At 41.0% G+C, this 23,431-nt stretch overlaps 1 protein-coding gene and 1 long non-coding RNA gene across 2 annotated transcripts in view; both read right to left on the bottom strand.

The window, feature by feature from the left end:
• The window catches only part of chsy1 (chondroitin sulfate synthase 1), a 60,023-nt gene that overhangs the window by 23,836 nt on the left and 12,756 nt on the right, over positions 1 to 23,431 (bottom strand). The gene's annotated exons all lie outside the window — the stretch shown is intronic.
• LOC118302305 lies at positions 5,023 to 17,597 on the bottom strand. The gene is made up of 2 exons (XR_004790508.2): positions 6,238 to 17,597; positions 5,023 to 5,328 (listed from the first exon to the last, which is right to left on the bottom strand). It is a non-coding gene; the product is annotated as an uncharacterized LOC118302305 (long non-coding RNA).

Raw genomic sequence — 23,431 nt, 5'->3', positions numbered from 1 at the left:
TTAGTGTCAAGATCCTGCTTCGAACAGGTTGACGCTTGTGATCAGTTTATTTTGTGAAGACAAAACCCTCCTCTGTGAAGTCACACAAACACCTTCATTAATGTTTTGCTTTACTTCAGATTTTTTGCTTTAATGCCAGGCATACAGGATAAAGATTAATAAGTGATTTCTACATGCTATAGAACCAACAAAAGTTACAGGCCAACATTGATGGCCTTAACTCTGTGTACAGCCGTCTGAGGGCCGCAGGTATCAGTTACGTCTGACCTCTCTAACTGGAGTGATGACATGTACTGTCAAACTACAATTATGCACAACCACGGGTTGAATTTTATTCAATTAGCTACAGCAGAATGATCACATAAAACTTTGTGAGTGTGTGCACAATAAAAGGTACCATTTGGCTTATTCTACACATTTGTCACTGCAGTGTAAATCAACAGGCGTGTTGAGAGATCAACTCATTGTAACCAGTTAACACAGTGGCATGAAAAATCGAACAAGCCGACCTATGAGTTCCACAGGTGTGCCAGGCGACCCTGGTGATGAAAATACCAAAATGTGTTTAGAACACCTGGAAGGCAGTGGGCAGGGGGCACTGGACTACAATCTGTGCAGAGCCACTGGACTCTTAAAGGGTTTATCAGACTGTTGGACTTTCTATTTACTGGACTGTTGGACGGACTATTTAGAAGGAGGGAGACACCAGAATTCATCACATTAAGACTAAAATAGTGCACTCGCTCCTACATGGAACAACAAACCTAAAAGATGAGACGTATAGCACATTACATGTTCACATTCATTCATATTGGTAGCAGTTTGTCAAAGTTTCACCTAGTCCTAGCCTTCCGAAGGCAGACGAGTGAATCGTTAGAAGCTACAACTTTGATGACATTTGTAATTGCAATTGAGGTAAACATGGTATTAAATCCACTCGTGACTCGGGCTGACACAGTTAGCTGATACATTAGTAAATCCATAAAAGATTCAAAATAGATATGTCAAGTAAACAATAGTAATTGCTGGTAAAAGCTTTGACAGTAAAGATTTGCCACTTCTTGGATCAAAACATTCTTAAGTAGACTTTCACAGTGTTTGTCGTGTAGCAACTAATAGTGCTTGTATAGTGACTAATGTAGTAACAACCAGTCAATTAATGGATTAGTTGACTTACAGAAAATCAATTGCTGCCTACCAATGTTGTCATCAATGTGACGATTTGCTGCTGTGTTTGATTTTGTATCATTGTAAAGTGAACATCACTAGGTTTATGGACTGTTGACTGGTGTTGTCACCTACGGCTCTATATGACTAGTGGGCACTGAAGTGAAGTGAAATCACAAAACCGTTCAACAAATTGGGATAAAGATTAATACAACTGTAGTTCTAATATATCAGTTCTGGTTGCCATTAGGAAATGGCTGTACTGTAGAACAATCCAGATTCCTGATCTCATGGCAAAACTCTGATATCTTGACCATGGTTTCATCTGCAAAGAGTAATTACACTGACATCTAAAAATGAATGAATGGTCCTGATTGATTGATGCGGAAATACTACACATAGCACCTTTGAGTATGCCTGAGGACAATCGTCCTCCTGTGTCTGGGCCCCCATCCCTTCCTCTCTCAGAGGCATCCTCACCTCTCCCGTTCAGTCATTCCTCCAGCAGCAACCTGAGCCCCCCGCCCAGCTCCAACCTGCTGAAGCTCACAGACAAAGGCTGCTTTCTAATCCCACAGCCACACATGGCACTCTGCATAAGGAGCAAGGAATTCCTTCTCCTTTAAGTGTATGCATGAACACACACCTTACATTCTCAACCCCTTTATACTTTCCCCCCAATCCTGAAACACTGAGGGCATCTATCTACCTAATGTGACCTTCATACCTCAGCAGAGGCATTCTGAGATTGAGTCAAGATCATCCAGAACTCTGTATAGTAAATTTATACAGATGTTCTGCAGTAAAAAACAAAACCACTGAACAGAGAAATGTATTTCTCTTGGACTATAAACAAATTGTGTACACCTCACCAGTTTTAAACTAATAAAGCATGTTTAATGGACGAGTCACAAATGCTGTTTCCCTTTTGTGGAATTATTTCAGGTAATTATGATTTTTATTTTAGTGGTTTTCAACGTATTATCAATGTCAGTTATTTTAGTCATATTTTGAGGGAGGCTCAATCTAACTAAACCACCAAAACCGGGGCCCATAAATCCAATCAGGCAGGACGATTGAATGTCATTTCTTTTCTTCTAAACTAAATAATTAACTAGTTTAAACTTCAGAAACTGACACAAGAAGAACATACAAACACGTTACAGAGACTAACGACCTAAGACAACAGCAAGAAAAGGAAGAAATTAGGGTAACTGCAGCAGTCTTTGTTACCGGTGTTACAGCGTTCAGGCACGCACCACATACATAACTTGTCTAATGACACCACTGACTGTTTAATTTTTAATACACATAAACCCATTTGGTTCAGCAAGCGACATAGCCCAAGTTCATTCGATAAAAAACCCTAATTTGTAAAATAGTAATCATCAATGATTATTTGGACACTACAGTACAATCATGAGCAGAGTCACATCACACAGTGGTGGAGTCTGAACACGTGACTAGATGAGAGTTGACTGACAAGGATGAGGATTTGGTGTCAAAGGGAAAAAACGCAAAAAGCTGAAGAACCTATTTGGCGACATTTCTGAATTATCCAGTTGCCCAAAGGGACCTTAGTAACATTATTGAGGAAATCTGCAAACTTTGTGGGATGAAGGCGACAAGGCCTGTAGCTAACACCTCTAGTCTACACACACCCTCAAGTTTTTCAAAATTAAGGGGAGGATCGAAAGATCGAAAGTTAACGATCAAAGTAAGTGCTCTACAGATATTGAGCCAAGTCAAAATGTCTTCACTTGTAAAAAAACTGGTTTAATCTTTTACATTGGTGTTTTTAAAAGTTTATTACTCTGTGGAGAAATTTCCCTTTAAGCAATGTAGATCCAAGTCAGGACAATGCTCAGCTGGCAGCGAGTCAGGAGAGACCCATTTGAATTACTATCAGGTGCAAATGGGACTGGGATTTTAACAAATTCAAATGACAGATATTTTGTTTCTACCTTAATATTTATAATGCTGAACTTGAGGGTGAGGAAGTATTTCTCCCAAGTATTTCCCCTCACTTCCACCTACCATCACAAGCAATAAGCTGTCTTTATCTGTCATTAGTTAATTATCACCTTGATGACAACATTGTTTGGGCATGTCCTTATCACATACCGAAGACAAGTACCACAGCAGAAAAAGGGTGAGTTATGGGATTCCTTTGGTTCAAGTAAGTAGGGAATTTGATGTGACAGAATATGGCACTTTTTGATGTAGCCCATCACAGGAATAAAAACCCTGGCTGTGGTAATTCTCAGAGACCACACGTTAAAATTGATTGGTATAGATCTTAGCACTGCCATGTGAACCATTACCTATAGCATTTTTACAGCCTTTGCCAATGGAGTATGTACTAGGTATAAGGCTTAATTTCTATAAAGCCAACAATGACCTCATATCTGTACACAGATGGAGGGTGGTGACAGTAGACTTTATCCTTACATTCTGATTCACAGAAGATCCAGCGGGTCGCACCCTGGCACTGCTGTGGCTATCGGAATGAATCTATAGCACGTGTGTGTGTGTGTGTGTGTGTGTGTGTGTGTGTGTGTGTGTGTGTGTCCATCGGCCCCGCGATGTGTGCCAGCTCTATTTTTGACGGAGCAGCTTGCATCTCTGAAGCATGAACTGAGAATAGTTTCAGTTTCTGTCATTGCTAACAAAGCCTTTGTCTTGCCAACTTTCAGGTGCTACCTGCACATCCCCAGGTCAGTAAGCAGCTCAGGTTCAACACACATAAATATTAAAGGGTCAGGGTTCCTAAACCTCACCTTGAGGTTCTCTTTTTTAATAAGTTTAGTCAGGACATTCAATCGATGAACAAAATGCACTGTTTTCACACACTTGAGAGCATCATCTGGTTTGTCTTGGAGAAAAATATGTTTCCAAATACAAAGGTTTAGAGGCTAAATAGTTCTCATCAGGATCTTTAAATCTGGGTAGACATCTTGTACGTTGTGTTAGCCATTCCTGCACGGTCAGAACCTTTTATGCTCACACTGTACAGATCACTCATGAGAAACTCAGTAATATACAACAGTTTTATTGTTTTTACTTTTTTGAAGTAGTATTTATTGAAGTAGTAGTTTCATGTTGTTTAACAACATTTAATCTACTACTTCAATAATATCAAAAACCATCCCACTACACTTTATAAAAAGAGCTTGAGACAGCAGCTATGAGGGAAAACATCAAGACATCTCAGCAAGATTTATGACATGTCGGGAGCAATCTGTTGATATTGTGACTGTCCTTCCCTCATGTCAAACAACAACAACCAATCTGGTTCAAATTCAACCCTTTACTATATTCATTCACATCATTCAGATTCTAGTTGTGCTACTAAGGCATATAATAAGCAATATAAACTATTTATCCCTTTAATAAGCTGTTTTTTCAATGCAGCAGACAGGAGTAGAAAAGACTTGTTAAAAAACATTTAATGTGAGGCTAACAATCACAGTGAAAATTACAAATCTTGATCGTAATTAGAAGTGGCATGATTTAAATTCATGACTACATGACAAGGCCAGTGTGTAGTGTGCAGTCATCAGTCAAGTGGCAAAGTTAAAATGGTTGAACAATGAGGGCAAAATAATGTTCTTAGCTGGTACAACCAAATCCACAAACTCTGATATATGCCTTCAAACAGCAACAGTTAAATCCTCTGTACACAACAACATATGGCATGCAGGTGAGGGGCCATGGTGATTTGAACATGAATTGGTAGCAGCGCCAGCGCCTCTGTGATCCATGTATGAGGAGGAAACACATGGGGAGGACCTGTATGGTCATTGTAAGACTCTTAGAAAGTAATCTCCCCTAATTGGATGCTGGAGGCTTAACAACACCGCTGTGATTGACTGTGATGGGTGCCATGATGCATCGAGCACAGGTGAATGGACCAGCCTCAGGGTCCCTCCTGCAGCTCTCTGGGTAAACGTTTTCCTGTACACTGCTTGCATATTACAGTTGCGTCAGCTGGTGCTGGGGCTCTGAGACCGATAGTCTCACCGGTCATCCTGTTGATGTGCAGATACATCCCAGTGAAGTCTTCCACCTCCGATAGTCTTTTGTATAATGAGAAGATTTTAGTGGGTCCAGAACAACTTCATGACACAGGAGAGAACTTCATGAGATCACTAAGATAACCTTAAAAAAAAATGACATCTTCAGTATTGTACATCATGCTGTTTCTTGAATTAAAGAGAAGCATAAATGTAACGGGATGTGTGGTAATCATATTGTTAATGTCACTAAAGTATGACAAGAAGTAACCACAATGACAGCAAAATTGACCTGCTCACCCAAACTGAACTTATGGTGCAGAAGCAGCTTTCACAGCATACTGTGCAATAACGTTTTATGTGATCTGGTCATAATTCTTGACATTAACTACACCATTCCATTTGGTACACATTATATTAATCAGTTAACACAAACTGTTTAGACGCAGTTCAACAGCTCAACAGTGCTGCCGGGTGTAAACAATCACATTGGGGAAAAGTGGGACACATGTAGCTTTTTACTCATGGGAAACACATCAATGGCTTTTTGAGATCAAATGTTTGAAATCAGTTACTAATCTTATCCTCAGTTCATCAGCGGCAAGATCAAAAGTCTGCTAATGGTACAAATAATTTCATTGTACAAACATACAGCTAGCCAATTTACAAATTCACGCAGACATCTTTACATTAACCGCTGACGGTTTCTTGCTGCCACAGAACGTGTAAATGTCGCCTCTGAACTCTGATACGATCCTGCAGAGCTAAGTTATATGCTAACACATTCTGGTAAGACTGCTGTAAGTGGTAAGAGGACAAAAAGGAGAAGACTGGCCTCTGTTTTACACTGTTAAAAGACTGTTGGGAGCTGTTTGTGAAGACTCAAATGCATGAACTCACAAGCAGTCAGGCAGTGAGTGAGCTTTAGGAAGCTATCATCTCCGCAGGCACAGTTCACCAGGAAACAAAAACTACCACCACAGTACTGAAATATTTACTTATATGTGCTGGTGATAGACAGACACATAAAAAAATGTTTTATTGTTATACTTACAGTTCGGGGTTCTGAATCAACACCCTGGACCAATAAAGTTTGGAGCGCTCCGTCCTTCAATAGGAGCATGCAAAGTCCAGAGAAATATGGGAGGGTTCCACTGCTGGATGAGGTCCGAAAAATACATATGATATCCACCAGTGTCTAATGTTGCCCCCCCACGAACCTGCAGCAACATCAAAAAACACTCTCTTTTTGACATTGTAGTGACTGGAGCAAAGGCCCGGAGCTGCAATCTCTATGTGGACATCCATGATGTTCACATCAAAATGTTGGAGCGAAGCGCTCAGAACAGACTGAAAGCTTTTGTATTACAGGGAGCATGTTAACACAAATTCACCTCACTTTTTTATTGTTTTACTTTCTTTAACCTGGACATCAAAATGTCAACATTAGATAAATGATAGAAGATCACCATAATCATAATATATCTCCTTTAAGTTAGCAACCACAAGGAAACAAAGACCAAGTTAAGTCAGCTCTCTGTGAGTTGGGAGAGAAGCTCTCGCAATCAAAGACCCTGCTCTTCCACTGTGCATAGTGATGTGGTGTGACATCTCATGATAGGGGAAGGGGCTGTAGGAGAGAGGAGTTTTAAAGGGGCGAAGTGTGGGGCGAGTGAGCCAAGACTCCCTACACAGCCAGAGTCCATTCTGCAAACTGTTTCAAGACATAGAACCAGAACAAGCTGCTGGATTTACATACAGACAGGCAAACACATCCTACCATGGATGGATAAAGATTATGGCTTACTGGTTAGTGCAGTCACTAATGTAGGCCAACGTCAGCAGCAGAGCTTAAATCTGGTTTATCTGCTGTGTAGATGAGTAGCTGGTCATCTGCTCTGAGGACAAGGTGGAGGAGCTGTTGACCACCTCGAACCAAGTCACAACCAACCAGTGCGGCAACCAGCTCTGTTCACTCTACGCCCTTTTCAGACATGGACTATCTAACATTACTGGCCACAGCTCAGGGTTCAAAATTTGACACCAGCCAAAGACCAAGCAGAGGCGGGTCTTTGCAGATTGAGGGTAATCATCACTTGGCGCTAAACTACTCCTAGCTAACCGGGAGCGATGTGGTGATATTAAGAAAAGGCCCACCTTTAAATCATAAACCCATAGAGGAAAAGGAGGACAAAGCATCTATGAAAAGGAAGGTTCTGTTTGAGATATTGGAGGTTTGGAGATAACAGTTGTATGAGGCAAAAACAATGATATTTGGCGATTATGACGGTGACGTCCGCATTTGCCTCCTGATTAGTTCTTATCAGTCAAGACTCGACTATTAGTGGTGAATTGAGAATGTTGTAAATACTTAAAGTACTAGTTCAACCATGTCGTTGCTCTTACTTTTTGCTATTGTAGTTTCTCATTTGTAGTTTTGTCTGTAACTGACTGACCGACTGCAGGGATGACAATCTGCTTCCTGTTTACACTGGTACGTACATGCTCAGTATACATGAGTGGTCATGTGATATATGTTTTCAGGTGCATTAGAATGGATGGGGATTAATACTTATACTGAGCTAAAACGCTCCTCTGGACATAGATCAATTCAGTTTTAAAATGAAAACATAGCAGTACGCAAACATACACAGTTAATTAGGATCCTGCTTCAGCTACCTGTTGAGTGATGGCTTTCAGCACTGAGACACAAATGTGACTTTTAAATGTTAGGACACAGGAATGAGGAAGAACCGTGTCTTCCCCCCACTCACAGGCTCCTTCACTGATGCATTTCAAATTTCTTACTTTGCTGCGGAAGCCTTAATTAATGAGAGCAATTGTGGACGCGAGGGAGGCCCGGCCCTTTTGCCCACAGCAATCCAGTAATACATTTTCATATCAGTTTCCTCATTAATGTTAAAAGATGTTGATTTCTGCTGCCTGTTATTATTGTCGCTCGGTGCACAAGCATCGACTGATTCAGAATAATGGGTTGGTACTATTTGTTTCATGCTGCTTTTGCTGGGTATTCATTTTTTCACCCACACAATTGGCATTACTGAACATAGGGGGAGACCAATTATTACTGTGCTTGAGCAGGGTTGTTTAAAACCTCTTTTGCTCCAGTCGCACTGTGAGAAAATGGGTTTCATGGGCTGTTCTGTTTTGAGAATAATCTCAACAACTTGGCTCTTTCATAGTTTCACAGTCCATTAAACTAAGTTTATGTTCTCTTTGTAAGAGACATTTATTAAGAAATTATTTTTTGCAGTGATGATGGAAAGTGATACAACACTCTCTCTACCTGCATGTTTTACCCTGTGTTCAGTCCCATGGCACTCAATTAAGACTTGTGCCATGTTGAAAATGAAATGAATCCCAGTTAGATTGTCACCATGACCCCTGTGTGAAAGTCCCTGAGTGAGGCACATCACAACTACCTGAGATGCCTGTGCTGGAACAAGTAACATATTTTACATTCCAGGCGTGATGCCTTCCCCCAAACAAACTGTGTACTTGGAAGATACACACTAGACATAGTCTTCAAAATGATGCAGCTGCAAGAGATATGCAAGGTTAAGGGCAAACATTGAAATACATGAAGCAAAACATAACCTCCCATGGTGAATGGTAAAATTTCCAGTATTTCATTTTCATTACTCCGCTGCCAAACCAGTTTAAAATAGGCCCACAGTATCAGCCTCTATAGACCAAAATCAGTCCAAGTATAATGTCAATAAGATAAGGTATTTCTGCAGCATTAACTAGCTCAGAGGGCTGGCTCCATTTTTCAGGTCTGTCTGTCAACCGCTTCTCACCTCCACACATCCAGCACAACTTGCTCTTCCCACTACTTAGAGGGAGGAGCAGCAGTCTTCAACTTCACTTCCCTCCTCCAGATATTTCCATCCAAAAATCAAAGTGGCAACTTTCCAGTGATCCATCGCGTTGCTGCCCCGAGCCCTGAAGCTGCTGGTGTAAATCATGAAAACTACATCTGCTTGTGTTCGATGTTCTGAAGCCGTGCATCTATTTTTGAAGATGCAATATGTAAAAGTGCCTGTCAGGCGCCTCTCCCAAACACATGTCTGTATCATGCAAAAGTTGTTGAAGCATCTCAAATGTGCAAAGATGCCAGTGAAATCTTCACCCAGCTCACAGGAAAGCATGTGATTGTGTCATGTATTATTAGCTGTACGCTTTAGATGAGCAGCACAGCTGTACAGTTTTTGATACCAATCTATAATTTATCAGTCAATTTAAGAAAAGAGCTTGAGACCCATCCTTACTGCAGAACGCTTCAGGACTGAAAGCTTGCATCACGTGTTCGCACAGACTCCTAATTGTGTTCACTTATTCCTTCATCCAATGGATCAAAGGAACAATAACACCTTGATATGTGTTGTGAAAATTTTTAAGGGAAGGTAAGGAAAATAAAAAATTGGGTATCCAAGAGTTAAGTATCACATTGGTGCTAGTTTTGAATAATTACAAACATTGCTATGTACTAGAGTTTAGACATGGATGAGTTAAGGTAAAGATAAAATGGTGTGGTGAAATTTTAAGAGCAGAGCTTGTTGAATACAAAACCTGAGAGTAAAATCTGTCCGAAGAGTGGAGAAAAAACAGAGAACAATGACTCGTAGATATGCTGCCAGCTATCCAAACCTGACCAGGACCCCCTGCCTGGCCCGTGATGGAATGACAAACAACACATGCACGCGCACGCATGCATGCACGTGCACACACACAAATGCAGGCCAGGAGATGTGGACCCTCAACGCACCCATGAATAAACTCACTACTGTTCCTTTTGATGACAGATTCACTCACTGATATTGTCACCACATCGCAATCACACACGCGCAGGCAGAAACACGCACGCCCGCCCGTTTTTTAAGTAGACTGTCTTCCGAGCCCTGATGTGGCTGAAGCCCATCAGACACAGATGAAAACCATCTTCTTTTGGGTGGATGTATTTGCACAAGTAAGATGAAAAACAGCAGAACGTTCCCTGTGACTTTTACCAAATATGTTCTAAGGGATATCTGGCATTTTCTCAATTTCAGTGGGGTCTGAACCTCAGACCTTCACACCTCAGTGAAACCAGAGAAAGAATGGAAATAAGAGCTTTTCTGGAACACTGGAATATGAAACTGGGCAGAAGAGTTGACAAATGATTTTTAGTTGTTTAGGTGCTAAAAAGTAAAATTTTCCTAATTCACGAAAACACTACAATGAGGTTTTATACAGTTAAAATGGGCAACAAGGCTCCTCCTGAAAATTCTTTGTTTTAGCCTCAGGTAAGATGCATTTCAAGGCTTTCTAGCAAAATACGGGAGATGGAACTGGTATTTATACAACAACAACAATCAGCATCTGATCTTGTTGTTGAGCCGACAACATCGGACTATTCAGCTAAAACCTCCTCATAAACAGCCTTCCTTCTGACTTGCTGCTGAACACACGTTCTTCACACTGTCCTCTCTTTAATAAATGTGCAAGTTCAGCAGCAGGAAACATTTTGCATTAATCCTCTTTTTTATGCAGACATGCACATGAGGAGTCTGGCAGTCTGGCATCAGATCTTATTCAGTGACGTGTTATGGGAATCAGATTAGTGATGATAATGAGATAAAAGAAGATGTTGCTTAGTAAATACATCGCTAAAATAATTATAGAGGGGTACATTTTTGCCCACCTGACTGTAATGTGCCACAGATTTAGTAAAAATCCACATAAACACCCTGCTCTTTCTACTATATATCATATATAATAAATATATAAGATATATGTACTGTATGTGCGAATTTGATCATTTGTCAGACGAGAACTGTTACTGGTTTTTAACAATGATCAACTAATTTCAGATGCCAACTGTTGGAATGTCCATTCCCTCCTCCTACACAGAACATCTGAGGACACTGAGCACACTGAGATCTCTGACACAGTTTTTACTACGGTCAACCAATATTTGGCTATTTAATGCCAAAAAAAAGGCCTACTAATCCTCAGTAAATATACCCCCATGTAATGGCACTTTGGGAGTGTAATAGAAAAATACAGAGTCAGAGGAAAACCGGAATGAATATGGTGAAATCCAGACACTTAAATAATAATGTCATGATGGAATGGGGAAAACTTACATCAAGCTACTGGAATGGTTAATTGGTCAGTTGGTCAGCTGAGCTGCTGTTGACGAAATTCTGGGTGATTCGTTAGTTTGGGTTCCAGATTAAACCTTTTCAAAAGATGTGGTTTCGCTCACTGTTGGTGCTCGATATTGTTTTAGGGCCATGGACATTATGTTTTGACAAAGAGACACATACAGTAATGAGGAGTGATGGCAGCCAGGCTGAGCCAGCAGCGAGCTGACAACTGCTCAGCCCAATTTACCAATCTGAATGGACTAATCCTCCTGTAAACACCAAACACAGGGAGACAACTGCCTGCTCGGCTAGTCTGCACGCACTTCGACAAGGAAACAATGGATGGACATTAAAACAACTTAAAAAGATTTCTCTTTTCATAAGAAAGGGGTCAGTCAGTCAGATGAGGCAAACTGGCCATTAGTTCAGAGTCAAATGAAAGGAAGGCCACCACACTTCTTCCCAGCTTAAATACAAAATTCATGGACACAAGTTGATTCAAGCATGTTACATTTTGAAATAAAAAATAAAAAAAACTTTGGGATTTTTCCGAATGTACACAATTCAGTGTCTTGTGCTATGTAAGCGGATTTTCGTTCTCTAGCAGACGCGGACGACAATGACGCCGGGAGGATCTCAGCCCTAATTGGCCTTCGCCACATCAGATCATGCGAACATTTCGCCCAAGTTCAAATATTTCAACTCGAGTGAGTGAAACGAATAATGCAAGTCTCGCATTGCAAATAACATGGTACACGTTACATGGTATGTAATCTCATCACATGGTAAAATTTGCTTCTCGTTTGGTGTCAACGCACCGAAGAGTTTCCGAAGTTTAAGTATGGAACAAAATAACAATGGGATATTTTTAAAACAAACATCGAGTTTAATCGGCATGTTTGACTTATTCAGCAGATGTTCACAGTCATGACGTTCTCTTAGCAATAGAAATTACATTGTCCAGAGAGTTTGTCCCAACACTGCTATAGAGGTTACTTTGCTTTCACCTTCTGTCCACTGTCCAGTTCAACCAAAGGAGCTCAATGAGTCTGGAGACCGTGCTGCTTAATCATGTGAAGACTTCCGGTTCTCTTCTCCTGATGTTTCATATCATTATGTTTCTGTAGGATGACCAATCAGTTTGTCTTCATCTGTCACTGGGCTTTTTTTCACCACTCTGGTGTGACACACGCACACAGTGAGGAACAATGACAATAGTTGAAAAAAGCGCTGCACGCAGCTCTATATGCTGTGTAAAAATGTTTACATCTTTATGAAACTGTAGTGGGTCAAATATAGGCCTAGTATATATAGAGCACATATAGTAGAGAAAACCACTGGTCTTATTCTTAAAAAGTCATTAAACTCATCCATCTTAAAAACTACGGCTTCACTTTGGAAATCCATTCTGTGTATCACATCTTCTCTTTGAAAACAGAAATATGAAGAGCAGAGGAAAAGCCGGTTGTGGAGGGAGGATGACTGTGCAGTCAGCAGATGGCAGAGAGAGGTTGGCCCGCCCGCCCACCAGGCTGCTGGCCAGAGTTTTAACAAGCCCATTTACCAGAATGCCTTGATCAACTCGGTCCTGGACTAAACTTAGAGATGCTGCAATCGGGAGCATGGCCACGCTATGCCTTGAATGTCCCCTACAGTGTAATTACTGTATCAGTAGAACCTGAATTGGACTGGTGTCGGACTGTACAGTGTCAGGGTGCCATTAAATGTTTATTAAATTGTTTACACATTCTTTTGAATTCTCCTAAATGTCCAAAGGCAGTGCTTATCCTATGGTTTAATTCGTGTCAGGGCTTTGTCGCAGTTGAAGGGGGGAGAAAGAGAAATTTTATGGGGGAGGAGGTGCCCGGGAGCATGACTAAGGCCGATAGTGGCAGAGCTTTAGAGAGCTTTAGAGTGCCAGTAAATGCCAGTAGTTTTGGCCAAGCAAACAGGAAAGAGGAGAAAGCTGCTGGGTATAGAGGGGAGGGGGAGAAAGCAGAGAGTCAAACTGTCTATTCCCGAGGGGGCGTGCACGATGACTGTGGTAATGAAAGGATGAAGAACTGAAGAGGAGGAGACACGAGCTGTCCTCTTGACATTGCACAGCTACCAAATTGACAAGGGCACCATTCACACCTAATCCATCCATGTGTGTCATGTCAGATATGATTATAACATATGACTCTTTCGTAATTAGCCACATTTAAAAGCGTCATCATCCTGATAAGGAATCTAACTCACATCATCCGAAGCCGTCTAGTATTTCTGCTTAACCTGTGCTGCTAAACAGTCCAGCTGGTTCCTTAGAAACTGTCAAGAAACAAACGCAGACACATATGTGACTCGAAGAGATTGACTACAAATTTGTTTGCTCGGTTCATGCTCTATATATTCCATTTGGTAAGCAATAGAGTTTCATAGTAGCAATCATTTGTCTTGTGTTGAGTGTCATCAGAATATTCTGTGAATGGTGAAATAAGCTCTTAGTTATTCATTATGGCCTATCATTATCAAAGGGGTGAGACTGTGGAGGAGGTTCCTAACACATACTGATCCAGTTACACAATTTTTTTTAAGTCTCATACCTTGGAGAGAATCAGCAGGACTGTATTTAATCTTGTTTGTTTCTGTTTGCATTTGCACCTGGGATTTTTTTGGTTGATATCTGATACCTATCTGATCTGAATGAGGTAAAAACTGTCTCACCTCACCTAAACATATTTAAACTTTGTATAGAAGAAAAAATAGTGGCTGTCTGAATGGAGAAGAGAAAAAAACATGGCAGCATTCTGCTGCAACAGTCCTGGCAGAGTTGGTAAGCATACAATTAGAGAGGAAAAAAAGGAGGGGGTGTAAAAAAAAAAAAAAAAAGGAAAGCAGGAGCATGAGCTGGCAGTGGGCTGGACACAGAGGAGGAGCCTGGCCCGCTCTGCAGCTCCCTCTCTCTGGCTGCACTGATCGGGCCACGCTTGCCCAGTGGGGTTAACTTCAGCCTTGGATTAAGGAAGTGGCCTGGAGAAAGGATTTTCAAGAAGAACCAGGGCACAATGGCCCGCATGCAAGAACATTTTCATAATCCTATCTTAAACACACAAACGTGTTTCTGTGAGTTTCACCAAACTTTCCCGACTGGAAACACTTTTCAGTCATTTCAGCCTGATGAATGCACCTTGCATGAGTAGGTGGGATTTTGTTATATAAAATCACTATAATCAATAGATGCCTCTAAAAGCGACATAGAAGTATAAAGTATATCTGTTCTGCTCCATTTGTGGCCATGTTTCATTCCCAAAAATGTTACCCAAGAGTAAAAATAAGAAGAATTTCACATGTGATCTCGCTAGTGCAGCTGTCAGAAACCAAACAACTTCAGCAGTATCAGAAGTCGCAATAGATCACCACAAACAATTAGAAAATACAAACAGTACAGCTGATAATGATATCGTCAAAGAAAAAACAGAGCTTAAACGTGACAGGAAGGAAGCGCAAATGGTCTGACACTAAAATTCACAACTGCTTTTAAAGCAGAGCAATACATGACTAATGTGTAAGGGGTGACCCCCGGGACCCAGTTCTAAATTTCGAGAACTGAACTTAAGAGCCCAGAGTGACGAGCCAAGTTACCCGTTTACTAAAGCTGACGACATCTATGCATGTTACTATGTGCAATAAAACCTAAACAGGATATTAAACAGTGAACAGAAAATGAATTTATCATTAGGTTTGTTTAAGTAATATACCATTTCTTCATCTTATTAAAATTACATTATGACCTGACTTGTACAACAGATACGGGCCAGTAGTGCGTTTCCACAGTGTTATCTTTGATCCCTTGTACGACCCACTTGAGATCAAATTTGTTCACACAAGTTGTTCCTGAGAGCGACCCTGTGATTTCTGCAAATGCTTTCATGTTTCTGAAACATATCCTCATGCTGAACTCTTCCACATTTAATACACAGTAGGCTCGGTGGTGGGGGCCAAGCAAGCCAGCGCGCCAGGTCTCATAAGATTTATATGACAATTGATTGATTATATGACAGAACAGAGCATTTCTTTAGGGGATGCAGGTTTCTTCATTCTGGCCAGAATGTTGACACTAGTGTAGCCTCTGTTTACCTGCGAGTGCTGTTAGACACATTATAACAGCTTTGGGTCTGCAGCGTTTCCCATACATAGGCTTTACTTGGGCCGCCCACCCTGGTAGATTAAGACTCTCTCCTAGGTAGGTAAATTCTCTCGGTTTCAATTTAGGTGAAAATCAGAACGTATTTCACTCTTTTCTGTCTGAGTTGCTGTCTGAGTCAATGAGAGGAGACTAAAGGCTACTCTGTGAGAATGTCTTCCTGATACATTAGAGTCATTTAAGGGACACCTGTAAAGTGCAGGTACAGAAAATAACCTGGGTTACACTGCACGAGTCTCTGCGTGCACATCGCTCATACACCGGGCCACTCACCACCACCACAAGTAAATTGTCCACCCATGGGAAACACTGGCCTGGAACATGTTAACAACAGACACACAACTGCCATTCAACACTTTGCAAATCCGATACTCTCCGCAAGAAACCAGAACATTGAAAGTGACACAATCAATGCGCACCACAGTGATCTGATAACCTACTTTACACCAGACTCTGAGCCAGGCCAGGGTCCAGTCGATGCCAACGACTACCATTCCACAGTAACCTCATTTAGCCTCTTTGCTTTCCATAAAATACTGTTGTGGCTGAGCTCACCTTTGTGTTTTCATTACAACACATTGAGATCTCCAGCCTTGAATGCGCGTGCTGCGCGTGCAGGGACGACAGCCTGCTGTGTTCTACGGAAAGGGTCTCAAGTCCATCACAGTGAATCAAGGATCAAATTAAACTGTGCTCGTATGATAGCAACCTGGTGAATGGGAGCCAACAGACACATCAAACATTAATGTTGCTGCCACAAGTGATCTGAGGCCAGTTTGGCGTTTGCCCTTTGTGAAAGCATGGTAGAATCATTGAACCTTGGCATGAGTCTTTATAGGGTCTCAGGAATGGAGGGAAGAGGGGGTTTTCTTATGTGCTGAGCAAACTCTTTTTGAGTGAACAGGGCCCCAGTATTTCTGTTAATGTTCTACGCTATGTTAAATCAAACCGATGTCACCACAATCAAAGCATTAGCCTGTTTATTTACATGTACAGCATTCACAGTGAATCAAAATCAGCAGGGGGAGGTGCACTGACACAGCTGTTTATGGCGTGCAGCCCTTCGTCTTGCTCTCTCTCATCCTCCCTCTCCTGCCCTGTCATTTCCCTACAGTCTGCAAATATTGTCTTGACATTTGCAAAGGCATAAGCTATCAGATCGCACCGTTGATCACTGTGATCATCCTCTATCGGCACCACCCTGCTCAGGAACGTGTCCATAATTTGACCTGATGGGATTGAGCCACAGTTCCTGCTCCCAAGGTTGTACGTTCCAATATATCCCAGAAACTACTGGGATTCACCCGGAAGCACTGTACACTGCTGATCAGTCAAAACCTGCTTTTTAATCAGCAGCTAATACGGACTCGTGATTTCAGCAAACCAGTGCTGATCATACATACCTCCTACCATCGTACATACCTGACACTTGAATTTCAGGCCGATTGTCAGCCTAATGGCTGAAAGGGTAAACCGTGATGGTGGTACAGTAACTCCAGTTTGCGATGAGGGCTTCCAGCTACGGAGTGTGCTAACTTCATTATGCTGTGTAGTGATCCTCTTACGCAAGCTCCTACCAGGGCACGGAGGTGTTGCTAATAGAAGCTGTTTGGGCCAACAACCTGAACATTAAAGGAAGTGATCTTAAATCTAGTATGTTTCCACTCCAGTTGTTGGTACAGCATCATGCCTGGACAGCCTGTCTGAATAGGAGGGGGCACTACTGCCTTCCTTCTGCCTTTGTGCACACTAATTCAGACTGAAAGCACCAAATCAATCAGGGAAACCAAGTATTCATGCAAATATACCCACACACATCAAAAAAAGAAGTAAACTACATTAAGAAGTATTATAAATACAACGTAGGAGCCATCTGAAAATGAAGCCCAAAGCTGATGACATTCACAAACATCAAGCCAGAGCTTTGTGTTTGCTCACTGAAGTTCCTATTACACTTTCTAACATGACTTACCTTGCAGCACACACACACACACACACACACACACACACACACACACACACACACACACACACACACACACACACACACACACACACACACACACACACACACACACACACACACACACACACACACACACACACACACACACACACACACACACACACACACACACACACACACACACACACACACACACACACACACACAGATGGAATGATCTGCACACTGCCTGCACAAGTGTTAGTTTACAATTTCATAGCCACGTATTCATGTTGCTTTACACACAGTGGCACTTATGTATATGTGTGAGGTTTATCGATTTGTGACAGATGTAGTTATAAAGCCAAGAAGACCCCGTGGATCCGTGTTTGCTGTGTCATGAATATTCTGCCTCCTCTACCTCTTATCCCATGATCAGGATACAGTCACAGTTCCATTACTGTGCTGTACTGGGACTGATACTTTACAGACACTGATATAAATGTTATATTATGTAGATTGTATGTACACAACATGAGTTTGTTTAAGACCCTGTGAAATGGATGTCAGAGTGTTATTTGATTCTGTGTCTTGTAAAAACACTAGCTATGGAGGGAATTGTTGCAGATATAGATTTGCGGGTACAGATTACCCAGTAAAGGCAGAGTTGCCTCTAACTAGTAGCTCAACATTGGAAAGTCATTACAACATCCTGCTGTCTTGACGAGGACTTCTCACAACTACCTTCGCCCACGCCTGCGGATTTAACCGATGAATCAGACAATGTAGGTCCCTGTGCACCAGTTGCTAAATGGCAGAATTTACAGGCGCTGAGAGGAAGTTAAAAATTACAGAAAGCTTTATTATCATTAGATGGAAAATGAGTAGACTCCCCTGAGTGCAGGATGAGTCATCAAACATTTGAAACCATTTTAAAGGGAATCAAAAGACAGAGATTTAGATGTTAAAACACTCTGATATTGGTTTTTGACATGTGCTTATTTGGTACAGATGTTCCCATTCGATACCAGTATAGGAAATGCCACCGAAACTTGTAAAAATGCTGGATCGGGCATCGTTGATCTTTAGTCTATGAACCAAACTGATACCACTACTTTAAAGTAGTTGCACCCAGATAAAACAGCACTTTCCATATTGCCCTACCCTAACCAGATATCACTTCTGCTTCGCCGCTCTATAAACAGTGCTTGCCACAGTGTCAGTACGGTTCACAGCTGTTTTGGAACAATGAAGAATAAGTGATTTCTGGTAGTGTAAGCCAGAGCTAGCGAAAATGTCAGCACATTGATAATATTTCAAGCTGGAAAGTCCCACAAGTAAAAATGCAACATGTAACATCTCACTGTTCTGTACGGTTACTGTAACTATACTGACTAAAGGTCTATTATTTTTCTAATCTGTTGCTGCAAGTCAAAAGATTTTTAAAGAAATTGTTATTTATTCCTAGATTTATTTTGTTTTCAAGTTGCTGTTTTATACTGTTACTGTACTGTTTAAAACTATAAAGCTATTTCATTTTATACGCTGTGGCTATTTAACGGAAATAATTGTTGTTTATTGCTAGATTTAATTAATTGTGTTCTTTTTTAGTTATGGCTGTCAAACTAGATAATAAAAGAATCTAGTTTGACAGCCATCTACCTGTATCTATCTTATTTTCAAAGTTTAACCTGATCCAGGCCAAACAACAATGATAGCGATAACATTACCATACAGGGTTATTAGTATACAGCTATTAAAACATGTTTTATAAGATATTATTTTTTTAATGCACTGGTATCATCCAGATATCAGAATCTGAACCAGACAACATAGAGATTTTTTCATGGGGCCTTTGAAATGCAACCACTGCTGGTTACACATTGTAAGGATAAACATGACTGTTCTGATTTATATCCATTTTCCACTGCAAACACTCCACATGTTTTAGCATTTCCTTGAATGATTATTTACCACTTCCTCCTACAGTCTTTCCCTCACATCCCTTTGAATATCTAAGGAGAAACACAGGCTTCATAACTAATCTGATCCATATGTATCAGATTAGTTATGAAGCCAAGTGTAACTGGCTGTGAAAGAGAAGCCAATTAATAAGAACATGTGCACATCTTATTTAGACAGAAAAAGGGAGGAATGGGGGAGAAGAAAAGTGTCAGTAAGGCGAGAACACAATGGCGCTGTTGTTGGCAACATGAGAGCGCATTTAGTACGTGCACAGTGAGTGGCTCGGTCGCAGGTTTGGCAGGCCCTCAGGCCACTCAAGAGAAATTAGGATTAGGGAGCGGACCCACAGCCCTTAGCAATGCAGCCTTGTGATTCCCATTAGCTGTGTTGGAGCTTGTTTTTCAGCTGGCATGCAGGGTGGTGATTGAATGGTCTCAGTGCTGCTGAGGAAGTCATGCTGCCGCTCACCTCAAGGACATTATCACCTTTTACAGGCCTCCGACACTACGCTAGAGCTGGGCTGCTTCCCTTTTTGATATTATTTTTTGATAAGATATCGTGGTGGTCATTTTAGGAGGAAAGATTTAAAGATTTATTTCTCACATATTTAGAGGATAATGATTATAGAAATAAAAACAAGAGTCTACTTAACTTTAACTGCAGGTCTCAACCTGTAGGACCCCTCTTTGTATTCCACTACATCTTCAACTAGTCCCGAGCTGCAAGCAGCAGCACGCCCACATGGTGAGAATGAATCCATCAACCCATGGTGTCTTTCACAGTGGGGATGACATCATTGATAAGAGTTGCTATGAAGCTTGTTACCACTTCAGTAAACTCACTGACGTCCATGCTGAAAACAGACTGAGTGGGGAGTGAGCCGTGATACGGTCAGACAGAGGATGTTACGGTTTCTTACGTCCCTGTGGAGTCATACTCTTGTCCTGTGATCATCCATCCTGTTCTCCAAGAATGAGACATTTACAAGCAGAATACTGGCAGAATGTTACTACTGTGTGTCTGTGTGCATGGGAGTTGACAGGCTCTGGTGTGAGCATAACTATTCAATACTCTTCTACGTTTAACCAGGCACCGATCAAAAAGGAGATGTAAGATATGCGTGTGAGCTGGGATGTTTAGCAGGTTCTGTGATGTATAGTTACCCATAACACCCTTCTCTGTGCAGGTTTGCAGTGTGTGTATTATTCACACTGGGCTATAATTCCAGTTTTATGTATGTAATAAATTTATTTTATTGTTGTAACATTTTGTCAGACATCAATATCAGATATTGTGGAAGAAAATAGGATTAATGATCAGTCTTATTAGTAATAAATCACCATTTATCATCATTACTCATCAAGAATCGCTTAATCAGCCATTTGTTTTTGCACTTCTCGATTTAAATATAAAGCGTGGGAAACAGAAAACATCAACAGAAAACTGAGAAGAGGGAAAGGATTATTATTATAAACTGATCGTAAGAGAAGAATATCTCCAGTAACCTAAAAGTGACTGATTTAGTGTGCTTTATGGCTCATTAATATGAATTCATTGTCTTTTTCTGAGAAGTAATAATTCATTGATACATTTATTACAATGATCGAAGAAGGCAGAACAAGAGCGGCACTTAGTGAATTGAGTCTCTTGTAACACAGAGGAAGATGCAAAATGTTTTACAGAAGGAGACACAAGTGAACTCTGAAGGCTTTCACAGGTTCCAGTCATCACTGCTAGCCCTACAAAATCTCTGTCTCATTAACTCACCCACCCCCCACCCCCCTCCTCAAAGCATCCCCATCCCGCATACCAGCTCACTGCAGCTGCAGCCACACACAGCCTGCACTTCATGCTGCAGTGCTGTGATTCATGCTAATTCAGCACTCTGGCCTTCTATTCCTGTTTATTTTTGAATTTCGAGTGTAAACATTTATTTGCTCATTGGGCCTCGCTCGCGGGGCCTACTTTTAGCATGACGCGGAGGAGACCGAGGAGAAGCACACAGAGCGCAGACCACAGGATGTCTGAAAATACACGAGGGCCACCACATGTTGGGCCATCCCCCACAACAGGACAGAACAGACACATACAGTCCACAGATGCACAGTAATGAGGAGGGAGGAATTGAAAATCTTGTATCATTATTGATCTCGAAGATGTCAGTTATGATCTACTTTTACAGCAAGTCGTAGGGACGGTGACATTTTATGACATTTTCACTCCATGCTTCGCTCACAATAAAAAGATTGCCACCTAGAGCGTGTGCTGATTTGCTAAATTATATCACATGTCTCCATGACACAGAGTCTCTTTTAAGGGTGACATTTGCTGGCTCTGCAGTCAAATATTCCTTTAAGCAAAGTTATCTGTACACGTTTTGTATGACGTCACATCTCCAAAGTTTAAAGAAGAGACATGGTAACTTTTCAGAATTAATGCAAACCCCTGTATCTTCTGTTTAACAATCACATATTAAAACAGCTGACTGAGACTGTAATACTTAAGGGATTATTAGACCAATGGAAAATCATGTTGTACTTTTCATGCCCTAATCACTAATTGAAAGACTCCTCGACTCGAGTCTCCTGCTGGCTGTAGCATCTGATGTGCTGTATCAGTTCGATAAAACAATGCAACATTTTCTCACTGAGACATTTTTAAACAATATAATTATTAAATATGTTTTGTCTATTTAACAAAATAGATAAACCTTGTCTGTACATGAATTTTGAAAAACTCCTGATACTCAGGACTTGTGACTCAACTTGTACTTGAGCTCTGATGACTCAGATGACTAAAGCACTGAGTGTATTCGGACTCAGACTCAAGCTCCAGTACCTCGACTACAACTCTGTCGCGAAGAGTGAACAGGATGAGACCTGACCACAATGTGGAGTGCAACAGCAAAGCGTCTGAATACTGTTGGAAACGAAAGATATCAGGTTTTTGTTTTTACTTTTGTGCCATTGTCTTCATTGATTAGTGGGCTGAGAGTGATAGGCCTTAACTTATCCATTCAAAATTAAAATGTGGGAAAGAGGGAAGGGTTCTGAATACTCTTCTGTACAAGATGTGCAGATCATGGGAAGATGAATCTTAACACAATCTTTGAATCGGTTCACTCCCACTTTTCTGGATCACTTTGGGATGAATTTGTTCATTGTTTTGTCTGGAACTTTCTCTCCTCTTCCTCTCCATAAAGGAGGAAGAGGTTCATAGCTATTGGAGTAACTTGAAAAAAACACGACTTGACAAATAAAAAATAAAAATAAGTAACAAAGCAATGGTCAGTATTTACAGTGGAGAAAATACTTTGAGAGTCAATGGCTTCTTCTCACACTTTAGAACTTTACTGTGAATGACAGAACGAGTGTGACAGGGCCGCGTGCAAAACAGTCTCAGAGATAAGGGCATGTTGAGGCATTGCTCAGTGGGAGTGTGGGCGGCTGACTTCCTGTGCATTGGTCTAGCATTAGAGCAACATGACTGATCTAGAAATGTAGGCCCCTCTGAAGCTTGAACACTAGGACCAGAATTTTTTTTTAAAGCAAAACAAACAAACAAAAGAAAACTCAATAACAGAGGCTTCCCTCCATTTTTCTACTGTATGATTCTGCCCTGCAGGCCCTACTGCTTCCACTCACAATTTGAAGAATGAACAGAAATATCCATTTCTACGCCTGAATAGTTCTTCATCTAGTTCTTTTAGTTTTATGTATTAACTTGCATTATGGTCGTGGTTTTGGAAGATGCTAGGGGGGGATATATCATCACATCTCAGATTTATAAGATAATAATGTGTTGAGCTGCAACAGTTAATCCATTAATCGATTAGTAATTGATAACTAAATTAATCGGCAACTAGAGTGATCAACATTTTTCACCATTTTATGAACCAAACAACTAATCGATTAATTGAGAAAATTATCGATAGATTAATCGATTGTGAAAATAATCGTTAGTTGCAGCCCTAATAATGTGAAGACAACATAACAATCTG

Source organism: Scophthalmus maximus, chromosome 4 (assembly GCF_022379125.1).
Source record: "Scophthalmus maximus strain ysfricsl-2021 chromosome 4, ASM2237912v1, whole genome shotgun sequence".
Taxonomy (NCBI): domain Eukaryota; kingdom Metazoa; phylum Chordata; class Actinopteri; order Pleuronectiformes; family Scophthalmidae; genus Scophthalmus; species Scophthalmus maximus.
The sequence above is the reverse complement of the archived record's forward strand: the minus strand, read 5'-3'. Positions and strand labels throughout refer to the sequence as shown.